This window comes from Astatotilapia calliptera, chromosome 20, assembly GCF_900246225.1.
Source record: "Astatotilapia calliptera chromosome 20, fAstCal1.2, whole genome shotgun sequence".
NCBI classification, from domain to species: Eukaryota; Metazoa; Chordata; class Actinopteri; order Cichliformes; family Cichlidae; genus Astatotilapia; species Astatotilapia calliptera.
The window spans coordinates 10,638,875-10,656,593 of record NC_039321.1 but is presented as its reverse complement, the minus strand read 5'-3'; the positions used below and the strand labels follow the sequence as shown (position 1 = coordinate 10,656,593).

At 41.4% G+C, this 17,719-nt stretch overlaps 1 pseudogene; it reads left to right on the top strand.

Moving 5' to 3' along the window:
• The first annotated feature begins 6,866 nt into the window (after nucleotides 1-6,866).
• LOC113013660 (deoxynucleoside triphosphate triphosphohydrolase SAMHD1-like) lies at nucleotides 6,867-14,472 on the top strand (annotated as a pseudogene).
• The last annotated feature ends 3,247 nt before the right edge of the window (nucleotides 14,473-17,719 follow it).

Genomic DNA, 17,719 nt, shown 5'->3' with positions numbered 1-17,719 from the left:
AACCAGCAACAAACAATTTAAACATAAACAATCACAAAGAAAGAACAATACAGTATCCACATCTGAACCAAAGAGTAAAACAGTGAAATGTGGATTATTAAATATTAGGTCTCTCTCCTCCAAGTCTCTGTTAGTACATGACTTAATAATTGATCAACAAATTGATTTACTCTGCCTTACAGAAACCTGGTTGCAGCAGGATGATTATGTCAGTTGAAATGAATCAACACCCCCCGAGTCATTCTAACTACCAGAAACCTCGAAGCACAGGCCGAGGGGGCGGTGTGGCAGCAATTTTTCACACCAGCCTATTTATTAATGAAAGACCAAGACAGACTTTTAATTCATTTGAAAGCCTGATGCTTAGCCTCGTCCACCCCAGCTGTGAAACTCAGAAACCAGTCTTACTTGTTATCATCTATCGTCCACCTGGGCCTTACACAGAGTTTCTGTCTGATTTCTCAGACTTTATATCTGATTTAGTGCTGAGCTCAGATAAAATAATTATTGTGGGTGATTTTAACATCCATGTAGATGCTAAAAATGACAGCCTCAACATGGCATTTAATCTGTTATTAGACTCAATTGGTTTCTCTCAGAATATAAAAGAACCCACCCACCACTTTAATCACACTCTAGATCTTGTTTTAACATATGGCATAGAAACTGAACATTTAACAGTGTTTCCTGAAAACCCTCTCCTGTCTGATCATTTCCTGATAACATTTACAATAATTGATTACACAGCGGTGGAGAGTAGACTTTATCAAAGTAGATGTCTTTCTGAAAGTGCTGTAACTAAGTTTCAGAATATAATCCACCCACTGTTATCATCTTCAATGCACTGTACCAATATAGAGCAGAGCAGCTATCTGAACGCTACCCCAACAGAGGTCGATTATCTTGTTAATAATTTCACCTCCTCACTACGTACGACTCTGGATACTGTAGCTCCTGTGAAAACTAAGGTCTCTAATCAGAAGTGCCTGACTCCGTGGTATAATTCTCAAACACGTACCCTAAAGCAGATGACTCGTAATCTGGAGAGGAAATGGCATGTCACAAATTTAGAGGATCATCATTTAGCCTGGAGAAATAGTTTGCTGCTTTATAAGAAAGCCCTCCGCAAAGCCAGAACATCTTACTATTCATCACTGATTGAAGAAAATAAGAACAACCCCAGGTTTCTCTTCAGCACTGTAGCCAGGCTGACAAAAAGTCAGAGCTCTTTTGAGCCAACCATCCCTTTAACGTTAACTAGTAATGACTTCATGAACTTCTTCACAAATAAAATTTTTATCATTAGAGAAAAAATTACCAATAATCATCCCACAGATGTAATATTATCTACAGTTACTCTTAGTACCATTGATGTTAAGTTAGACTCTTTTTCTCCAATTGATCTTTCTGAGTTAACTTCAATAATTACTTCCTCCAAACCTTCAACGTATCTATTAGACCCCATTCCTACAAAAAGAAGTCCTGCCATTAATTAATTCTTCGATCTTAAATATGATCAACCTATCTCTAATAATCGGCTATGTACCACAGGCCTTCAAGCTGGCTGTAGTTAAACCTTTACTCAAAAAGCATCTCTAGACCCAGCGATCTTAGCTAATTATAGGCCAATCTCCAACCTTCCTTTCATATCAAAAATCCTTGAAAGAGTAGTTGTCAAACAGCTAACAGATCATCTGCAGAGGAATGGTTTATTTGAAGAGTTTCAGTCAGGTTTCAGAGCTCAGCACAGCACAGAAACAGCTTTAGTGAAGGTTACAAATGATCTTCTTATGGCCTCTGACAGTGGACTCATCTCTGTGCTTGTCCTGCTAGACCTTAGTGCAGCATTCGATACTGTTGACCATAATATCCTATTAGAGCGATTAGAACATGCTGTAGGTATTACAGGTACTGCACTGCAGTGGTTTGTATCATATCTATCTATGAGGCGACTTTTGTTGTGATATGGCGCTATATAAATAAAATTGAATTGAATAACTACTAGACTACAGAGTACTGTAAACATTTATTTGTGTAATTTAAAGTACCTCATGGGCTAACACACTGAATCAAAACATAGATTTGAGGGAAAATGTACAGCTTTCATACGCATACAATGCCACCTGAAATAACTTTTCAATAAAAGATTTTTTAACTAGCTTTAGTTTTCAGTTTTCAGTTTTATTTGTCATATCAGAATCAGAATCAGAATCAGAATGGGTTTATTGCCAGATGTTGAGGTTTACAACATTAGGAATTTGCTGCGGTGCTTCAGTGCAAACAATAAGAATTAAAGTGCTATGTAGAAAGAAAGATATGTGCATGAGATATACATGAGATATATACATGAGAATAAGAATTAAGAGTGCTACGTAGAAAGATATATACATGAGTGCAGGTGGTGATCAGTGCCAGACATGAAATGATGCAGTGACACAGCGTAGGGTCATGTGTTAGTGGCGGGGACAGTCAAGTGGTTATTGTTCATGTGTCCAACAGCAGAGGGGAAGAAACTGTTCTTGTGGCGAGAGGTTCTGGTGCGAATGGACCGGAGCCTCCTGCCTGAGGGGAGCAGGTCAAACAGACTGTGTCCAGGGTGAGAAGGGTCAGCTGAGATCCGGGCTGCATGCCGCAGTGTCCTGGAGGTGTACAGGTCCTGCAGAGATGGGAGTCTGCAGCCAATCACCTTCTCAGCAGAGCGCACAACACGCTGCAGTCTCTGTTTGTCCCTGATAGTGGCTCCAGCGTACCACACGGTGATGGAGGAGGTGAGGATGGACTCGATGATTGCAGTGTAGAATTGCATCATCGTCCGTGTTGGCAGGTTGAATTTCTTCAGCTGCCTCAGGAAGTACATCCTCTGCTGGGCTTTCTTGATGACGGAGGTGATGGTGGGCTCCCACTTCAGGTCCTGGGTGATGGTGGTACCCAGGAAGCGGAATGAGTCCACAGAGGTGATGGGGGTGTCAGTCAGGATGATGGGGGGGAGTGGGGCTGTGTGCTTCCTGAAGTCCACAATAATCTCCACTGTCTTCTGGGCATTCAGCACCAGGTTGTTGTGGCTGCACCAGGACACCAGACGTTCAACCTCCCTCCTGTAGGCAGACTCATCCCCGTCAGAGATGAGCCCAATGACGGTGGTGTCATCTGCGAACTTGATTAGCTTGACAGACTGGTGGGTGGAGGTGCAGCAGTTGGTGTACAGGGAGAAGAGCAGAGGAGAAAGAACACAGCCCTGAGGGGAGCCGGTGCTGATGGTCCGAGAGTCCGAGACATTCTTCCCCAGCCTCACGTGCTGCTTCCTGTCCGTCAGGAAGTCAGTGATCCACCGGCAGATGGGATCAGGCACATTCATCTGGGAAAGCTTGCCTCGGAGATGGTCTGGAAGGATGGTGTTGAAGGCAGAGCTGAAGTCCACAAACAGGATCCTGGCGTAGGTTCCTGGGGAGTCCAGATGCTGCAGGATGAAGTGTAGGGCCATGTTGATGGCGTCGTCTACAGACCTGTTGGCTCTATATGCAAACTGCAGGGGGTCCAGGAGGGGGGCCGTGAGGGTCCTGAGATGGGAGAGAACTAGGCGCTCAAAAGACTTCATGACCACAGATGTCAGAGCCACGGGTCTGTAGTCATTTAGTCCAGTGATCCTAGGTTTCTTGGGGACAGGGATTATGGTAGAGGACTTGAAGCAGGCAGGCACATGACATGCCTGCAGTGAGGAGTTGAAGATGCCAGAAAACACTGGGGCCAGCTCGTTTGCACAGTGTCTGAGGGTGGCAGGAGACACACCGTCTGGGCCGGGAGCTTTCCGAGCATTCAGATTCTTAAACTGCTTCCTCACATCTGCTTCATGAATATGAAGAGTTGTGGTCGGAGGAGGTGGTGTGAAATCCTCTTTTGTGTGGGGTGAGGAGGGGGGTGTTGTAGGTGAACAGTTTGAAGGTGGTGATGGCTCTATGGAGGGGGGAGAGGTGGGGGAATGAGTGTCCAAAGTGCCTCTATTGTTGGGGTCGTTGGAGGTGTGAAGGCTGCCTGATGGCTCGTCAAAACGACAGTAGAAGTCGTTGAGGGTGTTGGCCAAGAGCAAGTCATCAGTGGAGTGGGGGGTTTTAGGCTTGTAGTTTGTGATATTCCTAAAACCTTTCCACACAGAGGCCGAGTCATTCTCTGAGATCTGCTGCTGCATCTTCTCAGAGTGCTGATGTTTGGCAATGTCCACTTCCTTAGTGAACTTGTACTTGGCCTCTCTGTAGCAGTCCCTGTCTCCGCTTCTGAACGCCTTACTCTTTTCCAGCCACAGCTTTTTGAGTTTAGGGGTAAACCAGGGTTTGTCATTGTTATAACTCACCCTGGTGCGTGATGGCACAATGCTGTCCTCACAGAAGTGGATATAGGAGGTGACAGTGTCCGTAAACTCGTCCAAGCTGTTAGAAGCAGCCTTCATTGTGTCCCAGTCTGTAGACTCCAAACACGTGCGAAGCTCCTCCACAGCCTCGTTGCTCCACAGTTTTTTGGTCCTCACGACAGGTTTGGAGAGCTTCAGCCTCTGTCTGTACGCGGGGATTAGGTGGATCATGACGTGATCAGAAAGTCCGAGTGAAGCGCGCGGCACCGCGCGATAGGCCCCGCTGATCGTGCTGTAGCAGTGGTCCAATGTCCTCTCCTCTCTGGTCGGGCATTTAATATACTGCTTGTATTTCGGAAGCTCATGGCTCAGATTGGCTTTGTTAAAGTCCCCAAGAGCAATGATGAGAGAGTCCGGGTATGTCCGCTCCGTGTGGAGAATCTGCTCTGCGAGTGCGCACTGAGCTGCTCGCGCATCCGCGTCTGGCGGGATGTAAACAGCGGCCAGGATGAATGAAGCAAACTCCCGCGGAGAATAAAACGGTTTGCAGTGAATAAAAAGATATTCCAGAGAGGGAGAGCAGTGCTGAGCAATCACTGTTACATCTGTGCACCAGCCACTATTGATGTAGAAGCAGACACCTCCACCTTTGGTTTTACCGGAGAGAGCGGCCTGCCGGTCCGCGCGCAGCAGATGAAAGCCCTCCAGCTTGAGCGCGCAGTCCGGGATGTCCTCACTGAGCCACGACTCCGTAAAACATAAGACACAGGAGGAGGCAAAGTCTCTGTTCATGCTTCTCATCAGGGCCAGTTCGTCTATCTTCGTCTATATGCAAGTTAGCACAGGGTCAACATTGCAATGAAATCTGTTTGACGAGCAGCAGTCACTCAGCAGCATGGTACAGTAGGAGAAAATATAATAAAATAAAAATGATAAGAAAATAGAAAAATAGTAAAGAGCAAAATATTAGAAAGACATGGTAAAAGAGAAAAGATGACTAAATATATATGTACAGATGGGATATTGCACAGGAATGAGCAGCAGAAAATTACAGTATTGACTTTTAAATATAAATATCAATGACAATAAAGTGGAGTGACCAGTGCAGATTAAACAGAGTACTTGTGAAGCTGCAGGGTAGCTTCTGAGTGCTGTGTTGTGTGTGTTTAAGTGTTGTGGTTGAGGTGTCGTATGGCTTGATGGTAAAAACTGTTTTTGAGTCTTGTAGTCCGAGCAGACAGACTCCTGTAACGTCTGCCAGATGGTAACAAGGAGAACAGCTGATGTGCTGGGTGGCTGTGGTCCTTGATGATGCTGTGTGCTTTACGGAGGCATCGCTGGAGATAAATGTCCTGAATGGCAGGAAGCCTCGTGCCAGTGATGTGCTCTGCTGCCTTCACCACCCTCTGTAGTGATTTACGGCTGCTGGCAGAGCAGCTTCCCTACCAAACTGTGATGCAGCTCGTCAGCAAGCTCTCAATTGCACACCTGTAAAAATTTGAGGTGATGTGATGTTGGCATTCATGCTAAACTTCCTCAGCCTCCTCAGGAAGTAAAGCCGCTGGCGAGCTTTCCTGATAGCAGTGTCTGTGTGAAGGGTCCAGGAGAAGTCCTCAGTGATGTTGACTCCAAGGAACTTGAAGCTGCTGACCCTTTCGACCTTGACACCGTTGATGTGGATGGGCTGGTGTTCTCTGACTGGTCGTTTCCGGTAGTCCACTATCATCTCTCTAGCTTTGCTGATGTTGAGAGTCAGGTTATTTTCCAGACACCACTCATACAGTGCCATCACCTCCTCTCTATAGGCCGTCTCATCGTTGTCTGTGATGAGGCCTATGATGGTGTCATCCGCAAACTTGATGATCAATTTCATTTCAATTTCATTGTACCTGTGACAATGACAATAAAGAATATTCATTCATGATGTTGGACTTGTTTAGCAACACAGTCGTGTGTGAACAGGGAATATAGGAGGGGGCTAAGCACACAAGCCTGTGGCGTCCCTGTGTTTAGGATGAGTGATGAGGAGGTGTGCTTAGAGACATCCTGAACCAAAATGGCTACCATAGCATTCTGCAGTGGCCTCTGGTATGCACCTAGTTGGTCAGGGGTTCATCCTACAGCAAGATAATGACCCAAAACACAAGTCCAGGCTATTACAGATCTATCTTAGGAAAAAAGAACAAGAAGGCAAGCTTGACAACATGGAGTGGCCAGCACAGTCTCCAGACTTAAACCACATCGAGCTGGTTTGGAATGAGCTGGACGGAAGAGTGGAAGCAAAGCAACCCAGAAGAGCCACACATTTATGCAACAGTTAGGAAGACCTTTCTGAAGAATATTTGGCTTCTGATGTAGAAAGAAGGGCATAAACACAACTGTTATATCTGTTAAAGGCAGCTGCTTTGATGAGTCAGAAGATTAGAAAATGTTTGTTTATAAATAGATTCTATGATTTATTTTTTAACTTAAAAAGTTGTTTATTTGTTTACTTTATTCAGAGAACAATGAGAAACTGAAGTGTCAGAGTTTCAATAAAAAACTGGAAGAACTGGTAAGTTCTCATACTTGACCAGTATTGAAAAATTACAATTACATTCATTGACTGTTTCCTTTCATATCCAGAATGCATGTTGTGCAAAACTGTAATCTTTGGTCATTTAAACATTTACAGCACTATGGAGAAGCACTTGAACATCAAAGATTTAAACAAGGTGATGTAACATGAAAGTATCTTCTATAATATGGTCTTTGGTCTTTGGTCTGTGGTCTAACTTACTGTTGTGATTAGCACTTCATAAAAATGTGAATTCATAATATATGTGTATCATGTGTATATTTGTCTATGTAAGATATCATTTGATGATCTTTTTAGGGAAATACAATCTTTATATTTAACTCACCTTAGACATAACGTCAGTAGGCTGGCCAGCTGCCAGTGCCTTGGTCAAAGGCAAGGTGACAGAAAATTTGACCTAGCATGAGACAGTGTTTACTCACCAAGAGGTGAGTGCTGAACGAAAATCTGAGACCAAGTCCTCCAAAACCCTCTAAGTTTGTCTATTTTTTGTTCATTTCTCTTCACACAGGTGTTTAATGATCCCATCCATGGCCACATCGAATTACATCCACTACTTGTCAAGATCATAGACACACCTCAGTTTCAGAGACTACGAAACATCAAGCAGCTTGGGGGCGGTTATTTCGTTTTTCCAGGAGCATCGCACAACCGCTTTGAACACTCAATAGGGTATGTCCACTTGTTTACAGTCAGATACACTAGTAATGCTTTTCTTTCAGTGCTGCATGATGAAGTGTGTGTGTGTGTGTGTGTGTGTGTGTGTGTGTGTGTGTGTGTGTGTGTGTGTGTGTGTGTGTGTGTGTGTGTGTGTGTGTGTGTGTGTGTGTGTGTGTGTTTTGGTGACACAGGGTGGGGCACTTGGCAGGAGAACTTGCAAAAACTCTGAAGCTGAAACAGCCAGAACTCGACATCAGTGAACGAGACGTCCTTTGTGTGCAAATTGCAGGTCTCTGTCATGACCTGGGTAAGTGCTGCACGTCTTTCACTCTAATAGCATCAAGTTTATAATACTAGCCAGTGTAAAATAAAACATGCCTCTTAAAATGAAAAAGGCAAATGGTCAGTGTGTGTGTGAGAGAGAGAGAGAGAACTATAACAGGAGGCATTAATTATTATTATTATTTTTTACATTTGTTTCTCCATGAAGGACATGGACCTTTTTCCCATCTTTTTGATGGAATGTTCAACCCCGAAGCAGACCCAGAACATAAAGACTGGAAGGTAAGAAAAAAAAATTTTCTACTTTGAGACGCGACATAATGGCCACCCACAAAAATCAAATATATTTGAAAACACTGTCAGATGCCATCTTGAGGAAATAAAGTACACATGGCACTAAATGATAGAAACAACACAGTGTTAACAATTATCAGCACAAACAAACAAACATCATTTTCTGCTAGAAGAAGCCATACCACTGTTATGTCCACGCTCATCATGTCAAACTCATAAAAGTTGAGAACCTCTGGTTAAAACTGGAATACTGACACTAATTACCTCTATTAAGAGATGGTCATGTGCTCAAATTTGATTCTGTATGTTGTATCTGATCATTTTAAACTTTCAACCATTTGAATTCTGTTCTTAATATAAACAGTAATAATGTATCTCTTGCAGCATGAGGATGCCTCTTTAGAGATGTTTGATCATCTGGTGGTGGCGAGTGATCTGGCACAAGAGATGGAGCGTTATGGACTGATACTCCCACCTGACCTGACATTTATCAAGGAGATGATTAAACCTCTAAAGATTGATGACGCTGAGGTACTGGCCAGTTACTGTCTGAATATTATGAAACCATTCGTTATCATCGCTGTCACGAACGTCAATTCTGGTGTCGTCTCCACAGTGGCCGTATGAAGGTCGAGATGAGAATAAATCCTTCCTCTATGAAATTGTGTCAAACAAGCAAAATGGGATTGATGTGGACAAATTCGACTACTTTGCCAGGTGGGACTTGTGTTGATGACAAACTCAGTATTTCTATCTACAGCAAGTCTTAAAGGTGTTTTGGAGGGTTTACCATAATAAATGTAATTAAATTGATGCATGTCCTCTCTCCTATCTCAGGGACTGCCACCGCCTGGGCATCCGGAACAACTTTGACCATCAACGCTTCATCATGTTTGCCAGGGTGTGTGATGTGAATGGGAGGAAGCACATTTGCTCTAGAGACAAGGTGTGGATCCCTGCTTTTTATCAGTTTTTAATGAGTAATTCATTATCTGATTGGCTGTGACTAAACTATAGGCGATGGTCTCAACAGGAAGTGGCAAACCTGTATGACATGTTCCACACAAGGAACTCTCTCCACAGAAGAGCCTACCAGCACAGAGTGACCAAGAGTGTAGAAATTATGTAAGTACCAACTGTGTAATTCTATTGTAAGACAACATTTATTTCATCTACAGAGTTCCCATAAAGTCATATACTGGGTCTTTTTTTTTATCCAGGATCAAAGACGCCCTCTTGAAAGCAGATCAGTACATCCTGACTAAAGGTTCAGGAGGGACAACGTTCTGTCTCTCCAAAGCTAAAACTGACATGGAAGCCTACACAAAGCTGACAGGTAGTGGAAAACATGCTCTACATATTTCCTTTTAAAAAAATACTAAAATGTCTATACATACATGTTCTGTCAAGTGATTTGTCTTACTTTGAAATAATTCTACTATCTCATTGATTTTAAGTGTTTTCAGTGCAAGATAGATAGATAGATAGATAGATAGATAGATAGATAGATAGATAGATAGATAGATAGATAGATAGATAGATAGATAGATAGATAGATAGATAGATAGATAGATAGATAGATAGATAGATAGATAGATAGATAGATAGATAGATAGATAGATAGATAGATAGATAGATAGATAGATAGATGGATGGATGGATGGATGTTGTTCTGTCAAGTAAGTAATTTAATTATTTTTTTTGTTGTTGTCCCGTTTGGATCTTTAGCCATCAGAATTGTTGTATTAAGGCCAAGAAAGATGCCAAGCGGATTTATTTTACCAAGTGGATCATCATGGCCTTGCCATATTGGTCCATTTGATTGGCCTTTATTATAATTATGAATTTATTTTCGGTTGCTACAAACGGGACAGACATGACTGGGGGATAGGACAGGGAGAAAGAATGAAAGAAAGAGGGAGAGAAAGAAAAACAGAGGGGAGAAGAGACGGTGAGAAAGGGGGGAAGAAAGAAAGAAAAACAAACAAAACACCTGGATCACCTGTATGGAGAAAAAAAACAGAAGAGAAAACAAACAAAAAAAGAGCAACTTGCCTGTCCAAAACATGAAATGGACACACATGCAGACGTTGCATTGCCAATAATCTTATATAATTCAAGAATTCGGTAGTGAACAAAAACATATAATATGTATGTAAAAATGTATGTAAATGAATTAACGTCTGTTTAAATGCTTACCAATGATTATTTTCATGTTGGTTTGAAGTTGAAAAAAAAATCTCACTCTGCTGTTACTGCAGTTTATTGCAACTTACTGCAACTTCTGCATTTGTGTTGTTGTTGTTTTTTTCACGCTTTGGAGATGCACAGCGTGAAAAAAAAAACTGTTGACTGGCGTGACTATTACAGGATTTGCCATGATGTCAGGTTGATTCTTCAGTATGACGGATACGTCTCTACTAGTTTATAGTAAACTGTAAATTTATTTATTTAATACTGCAGTATTACTAATGCTTTGCTTGCTTTATTGCTTGCTTATTTTGCTTTGTTTATTAATGTTAATCAATTTTTTGTGTGTCTTTCTTTATATGACATTACTGATGAAGTTGTGAATGTTTCTTTTGTTTACTTGAATTGACCTGATCTTAACTTTGTCTGTTTACTCTGCAGATCAAATGATTGAAAGAATACTCCACCCTTGTTCTTGTTCAAATGAATTCACTCCCTCTCTCCTCTGGAGGAAGCAAGGATGATTCTGCAGAGGATCATGTCTCGAGACCTGTACCAGTTTATGGGTGAAACCAAGGTGTGCAATCAGGGATGGACTGGGACAAAAACTTGGCCCAGGCTTTTTTGGCCCACCTACCTCTGCATATCACCTTTAAAAACTATTTATCTTGCTTTGTTATCGTTTAGTATCATTTTTTTCAGCAAAACCTCATATTTCTGAATTTACAGTTTTTCATTTTGACACAATTACTCAATTAATAATTGATCTAAAATCAGACAAAAAAAAAAATCTGACTAGAAAAGGTTATATTTTTTACTCTAACAACCACAAACATGTTTAACAGATCATAACTGGAAATGTAAATATAAATTGTAAATTTATAAACAAACGACAGTTATTGCAAATAGCTATTTGCAACTATTTGCAGCCATGGCGTTCTTTTATAGCCATTTCAAACTATTTACAGAACAATCTGGTGTTCTGCATCAAATAAGATGTACATTTTTCCACCAATAGGAAAGGGGTGTTTTTTATTTTATTTTATATTTGTTTGGTCATAAGCAGAGAGTGCTTGCTAGCGCTGTCCTTAGATGTAAATTTGACAATAGCATTCAGGAAAAATGCGAACATTTTTTTTATCATGGCTCTGGTTTTACGTGTTCTTGTCAACACAATTTAAAAATTAGTATATAGTCTGAATACCTCACTTTACACACAAAAATGGACACTGAGGCTTGTCTTGGGTTCACATGACATCTTGTTGCTATGTCATCTTAAATTGGTCATGTTACCATGGTTTACTAGTTTTCTTTCTCAGCCAATCAGCAGCACTTGTGCAATTGTTTCGCCCCCATCGCTCCAGGTAAGCTGTAGACAGCTTCAACTGTCTGTGTGTTTACAAATAGTAATGTGTCCGTGCAGCATTTTCTTTTTAGTAACGGTAACAGCATTCTAACAGTAGTAATAGTAAAGAGTTAGATTACTAGTTACTGAAAAATGCTGTTATTCTCATCACTGCTCTTCTCTTCCCCACCTCTCCACAGCTGGGGCAGCAGCTAACATGGTGGTTGATTTGACTCATTTTGCTGCATCTGCTAGTTTATTTTTATTGTTTTCTCTCAGGTGTGGACCAAAACAACTGCACCAAGACCCTGTGGCTCCATCAGATGATCTCATGACTCATTGAGTGACACCACTGACCAGTCAGTTGGTGGCATGAGGTCTGACCACATCACATTTTAGTACCTGCTCAGATCGCTTTGAACCCTGACTGAGCAGGCGCTGTTTTAGTACCTGGTACAAGGTACTATGACCTAATAGAAAACCCTGAAAACTGTGGCGAGTAGATCCAATTAGGTACTAATAAAAAGGGGCTTTTGGAGAAGGTTCGTTTATGGTATGAACATAATTCAAACTCGATCCCAACAGACTACCAGGTGTACATTGAGAGTTTGAACTAAAAAGCTTCTGTAAGATTTACATTAGAAAAAAGGGAGGAAATTACTGTAGATGTGCAAAGGCCTGTACAGGCTAGTATCTAGCCGTAAAATAAATGGAAATTGTCCTCTGGGAAATTCCTCCGGGAACTGCATGCATACTCCCGCCACATCAGGACTGATATTGTCATGCACCAGGAGGAATCCAGGACCCAATGCACCAGCATAGGGCCTGTAAGCGTGGGACTTCAACCCAAGATCTGTTGCATAACCTGTAGAGGTTTGTGTGTCTCTCCATGGATATGCCTCCCTAGACCATCACTTATAAACCCTCAAACTGGTCATGCTAAACAATGTTACAGGCAGCATCACATTTTCCATGGCTTCTCCAGACCCTTTCACAGCTGTCCAATGTGACCCGTTCTTATGCGTTCACCTCTCATCTGTGAAAAGTGCAGAGTTCCAGTGGTAGACTTGCCATTTCTGGTATTTAATGGCAAATGCGTGGCGCAAAAGAGCAGATACTGCTCTGGACGGGACCTTCTATGGTGCTTTCCTGCTCTCCTAGAGTTACTGCTGTTAATGCCCTGGATTCTCCTCCATTCTCTTGAGACTGTACTGGAAGACACAGAAGAACATCTGGCAGTGGCATGTATTAATGTGCCATTCTGGAAGATTTGGACAGCCTCTGTAGGGAACATGTATTGCATCAGTCTTCCAGTAGTGACACTGACCCTTGCCAAAAGCAAAACTAGCCAAAAGCAGTGAGCCAGCCTGACGCAGGGCTTATGCAGGGAGACAGACAACCATACCCACCTGCGGGTAATTTAGATTCCCCACTTAACCTAACCCCACTACTTACATGTCATTGGACTGTGGGAGGAAGCTGGAGTACCTGGAGAAAACCTCCAAAAGAACATTAAACTCCACACAGAAAGGTCCCGGCCAGATGCAAAGTTGAACTCAGGACCTTCTTGGTGTGAGGGAACAGTGCTAATCACCACGCCACTGTACTGCCCGATGTTCTCAATATTTGAGACAGAGTTAAGCTGAATTCATCGTAGCTGATCTTGATACCATTTTGAAACCATTTAAATCCATAATGAGTCATTCATAGTCACCTACATAATAGCTTATTAGCTCAGTTTAACCTGCATTTTATTTTATTGCTGTAAAAAATAAAGTTGATTACAATATTTGTGGTGTGTGAGTGCGCTAAAAAAGAGAGATGATGTGACTCTTCTCTCCCTTTCTCAGCTCAAGAAAGAAGACCAAGAAGAAATACAAGTAAGAGTGAAAAGTGATCATAAAAAGAGATCAGCAAAACAATGATAACACAATGACAGCACATGTTCTTTCCTCCATCTGTCAGAAGATGAAGGACAGCTTGGAAAATGAACTGGTTAAAGTCATTCCAAAAGACAACTTTGAAATTAATGTGAGTTTTTATTCTAATTATACTCAGTAATTAATTCTTAAAATCTTGGCTTTTGTTTTGTTTTTTTAGCTAAATTGTGTTGCCAACCTCCACTGAGTCATAATGTACATGAGAACATCAACACAGGCTGGTCTGTCACACTCTTCTTGTAGGTTGTCACTTTGGACTATGGGATGAAAAACAAGGACCCCATCAATACAACATATTTCTACACTAAGGCTAAACCTACTGAAGCATTCAAGATTCCCAGAGAACAGGTCAGAACTACTGCATGTCTTTGCATGAGCTGTGTGTTCTTTCTGTAGATGTCTCTGTAAAACAGCTTTTATGTTACTGTCCTTGTTGTCAGGTGTCCAAGCTTCTCCCAGTGTGCTTTGCTGAGAAGATCCTCAGAGTTTACTGTAAGAACTCAGCGAGTCTGAGAGATGCTAAGTTCTGCTTTCAAAGCTGGTGTCACGAAAATGACTTTCTAACTGAGGTAACACTTTATTCTGTTTGATGGCAGTGGGAGGCATTACCATGTTACAAGCAATGTGATGAGAACATAAAGAAGAAAGCTGCAGTTAAACCTGCATATAGTGTCAGAGCCTCGAGTTAGCATTACACTTTTGACCTTTTGGTTGTACTAATGAACTTGTCTGTGTCCTTTTATATCTACAGGATCGAGACAGAGCAACTCCATGAAATGAAGATGGGAAACACTGAGAAATTAGGTTTTTTGTGTTACTGCAGAGAATTAAAAACAGGTAAATCGACAAACTAAAGTAGTTTGATGATTAAATTATTTATCACACATTTTCACAATAATCAGACTATATAGCTCAACTTGGCTCAATGGTTTGGATAAAGGCTACTGCTATGATTTGAAAAATCATTATTTATTATATAACATGACATGGTCTCTACATGACAATTTACCAAAGGATAACAGAATCTTTCTGCTGTTTCCTCTTTAGATTTGTTTACTGCTGGTTTCTGGTCCATTCAAAATAAAGTTACTTTTCTCTTTGTTGTGTATTATTTTAAAGTAACGGCTTTTGGAACATAAGAGGGAACTATTATAAAGATACTATATTCTTAAAAATCGCATAGATTTCACTATGCTACTCATCCCTGCTGGCTAGTGTTGGAAAAAAGCATCTAGAATGCAAAACCTAATGGAGCCGGGTAGCACGAGCTCTCATTATGAAACTGACTTAACAGACATTTATAGCAATTTACATTGTATGTGATTTTTCAGTGGTCCATAGTGGTGCTCTTGGAGGAGTGGAGTTTAGGTAATAATTATTATTGTTCAGAGAGATCAAGTCCATTTGCTGTTAGCCCTTTTGCCACAGCTGAGGTTTAGACACCAGAAACCTTTGTAAACTTTGTAGGAAATGAAAGATTACAAGAACTGTGTTGAAGAGAGGCTGGACAGTGTCACAGGACAGCCACAAAAGCTTTTGGCACACTTTAGATATTGTGCTCCAACTTACGAGCAAACCAGGTGCACTGCAGTCACAAAGTTGAGAAGAATCTTTATAACATATATCAGACCACATGTGTTTTGTAACATGTTTTTGTTGTAAAATTTCAATATTCCTGTGATCTGTGGCTGATGTGCACTTACAAGCTCTTGGCCAGAGCTAGTGAATGCCAGGTGCTGTATCAGTAAAGTGTGTGGTGCTGATATTATATGGAAAATCAAAAACTGCTACAACCATCAGTGTCTCGGTGTCATCCAGGTGACCAAAAAGTTCATTCTGTTCATCTAGCATATACAGGGAGAGCAGAATTATTAGGCAAATGAGTATTTTGTCCACATCATCCTCTTCATGCATGTTGTCTTACTCCAAGCTGTATAGGCTCGAAAGCCTACTACCAATTAAGCATATTAGGTGATGTGAATCTCTGTAATGAGAAGGGGTGTGGTCTAATGACATCAACACCCTATATCAGGTGTGCATAATTATTAGGCAACGTCCTTTCCCTTGGCAAAATGGGTCAAAAGAAGGACTTGACAGGCTCAGAAAAGTCAAAAATAGTGAGATATCTTGCAGAGGGATGCAGCAGTCTCAAAACTGCAAAGCTTCTGAAGCGTGATCATCGAACAATCAAGCGTTTCATTCAAAATAGTCAACAGGGTCGCAAGAAGCGTGTGGAAAAACCAAGGCGCAAAATAACTGCCCATGAACTGAGAAAAGTCAAGCGTGCAGCTGCCAAGATGCCACTTGCCACCAGTTTGGCCATATTTCAGAGCTGCAACATCACTGGAGTGCCCAAAAGCACAAGGTGTGCAATACTCAGAGACATGGCCAAGGTAAGAAAGGCTGAAAGACGACCACCACTGAACAAGACACACAAGCTGAAACGTCAAGACTGGGCCAAGAAATATCTCAAGACTGGTTTTTCTAAGGTTTTATGGACTGATGAAATGAGAGTGAGTCTTGATGGGCCAGATGGATGGGCCCGTGGCTGGATTGGTAAAGGGCAGAGAGCTCCAGTCAGACGCCAGCAAGGTGGAGGTGGAGTACTGGTTTGGGCTGGTATCATCAAAGATGAGCTTGTGGGGCCTTTTCGGGTTGAGGATGGAGTCAAGCTCAACTCCCAGTCCTACTGCCAGTTTCTGGAAGACACCTTCTTCAAGCAGTGGTACAGGAAGAAGTCTGCATCCTTCAGGAAAAACATGATTTTCATGGAGGACAATGCTCCATCACACGCGTCCAAGTACTCCACAGTGTGGCTGGCAAGAAAGGGTATAAAAGAAGAAAAACTAATGACATGGCCACCTTGTTCACCTGATCTGAACCCCATTGAGAACCTGTGGTCCATCATCAAATGTGAGATTTACAAGGAGGGAAAACAGTACACCTCTCTGAACAGTGTCTGGGAGGCTGTGGTTGCTGCTGCACGCAATGTTGATGGTGAACAGAACAAAACACTGACAGAGTCCATGGATGGCAGGCTTTTGAGTGTCCTTGCAAAGAAAGGTGGCTATATTGGTCGCTGATTTGTTTTTGTTTTTGAATGTCAGAAATGTATATTTGTGAATGTGGAGATGTTATATTGGTTTCACTGGTAAAAATAAATAATTGAAATGGGTATATATTTGTTTTTTGTTGAGTTGCCTAATAATTATGCACAGTAATAGTCACCTGCACACACAGATATCCCCCTAAAATAGCTAAAACTAAAAACAAACTAAAAACTACTTCCAAAAATATTCAGCTTTGATATTAATGAGTTTTTTGGGTTCATTGAGAACATGGTTGTTGTTCAATAGTAAAATTATTCCTCAAAAATACAACTTGCCTAATAATTCTGCACTCCCTGTATTGCAAGTGATTTCTTTGCACAGTGACTGAAACAAACCTACTGATTAAACAATGGGCTGTGAGGTCAGTTTCTTGATCAATAATATGCAAATTGTCATGACTATTGATCAACAGCCACTGATTAACCACTGATTTTGTTCAAATAAAATATGAAACTCTCATATGAGAAGGATGACGTAAATATACAAATGTTGATACATAAATACCCAGTAAGTCCAAGCATCAAGTTAAGTGTACACATGACTTGTTTAAAACACGTGTATGAGCTTAAACAATTGGTAAAACAAGTCTGAACAATGTTGGACACGCCCAATGCATGAACATAAATAAAGTATTTCTTGTTTTATAGTCAAGTCTTCCTCATCATCATGTTTTTTCTTTCCTTTTTTGTTGTGCAATCAGACACAACTTAAAGATGCTCTGGAGAATATTTTCATAGCCATTTAATCATATCAAGAAAATGGGATGAAAGTAACTGTCACGGTTTGTGGAGACAGACCGTGCGGAGATGTGTGTGGTGGACCCAGGTGCAAACACAAGTGAGGATACGGGAGTGAACTTAAACAAAAGCGAGCCTTTTATTGTGGCTGATGATCACGAAAGAAACAAACAAGAATGAGGGCAGCACAAGAGCAGTAACTAAACAGAAACCTAAACTGGGAACAAACTATGGTAAGGCT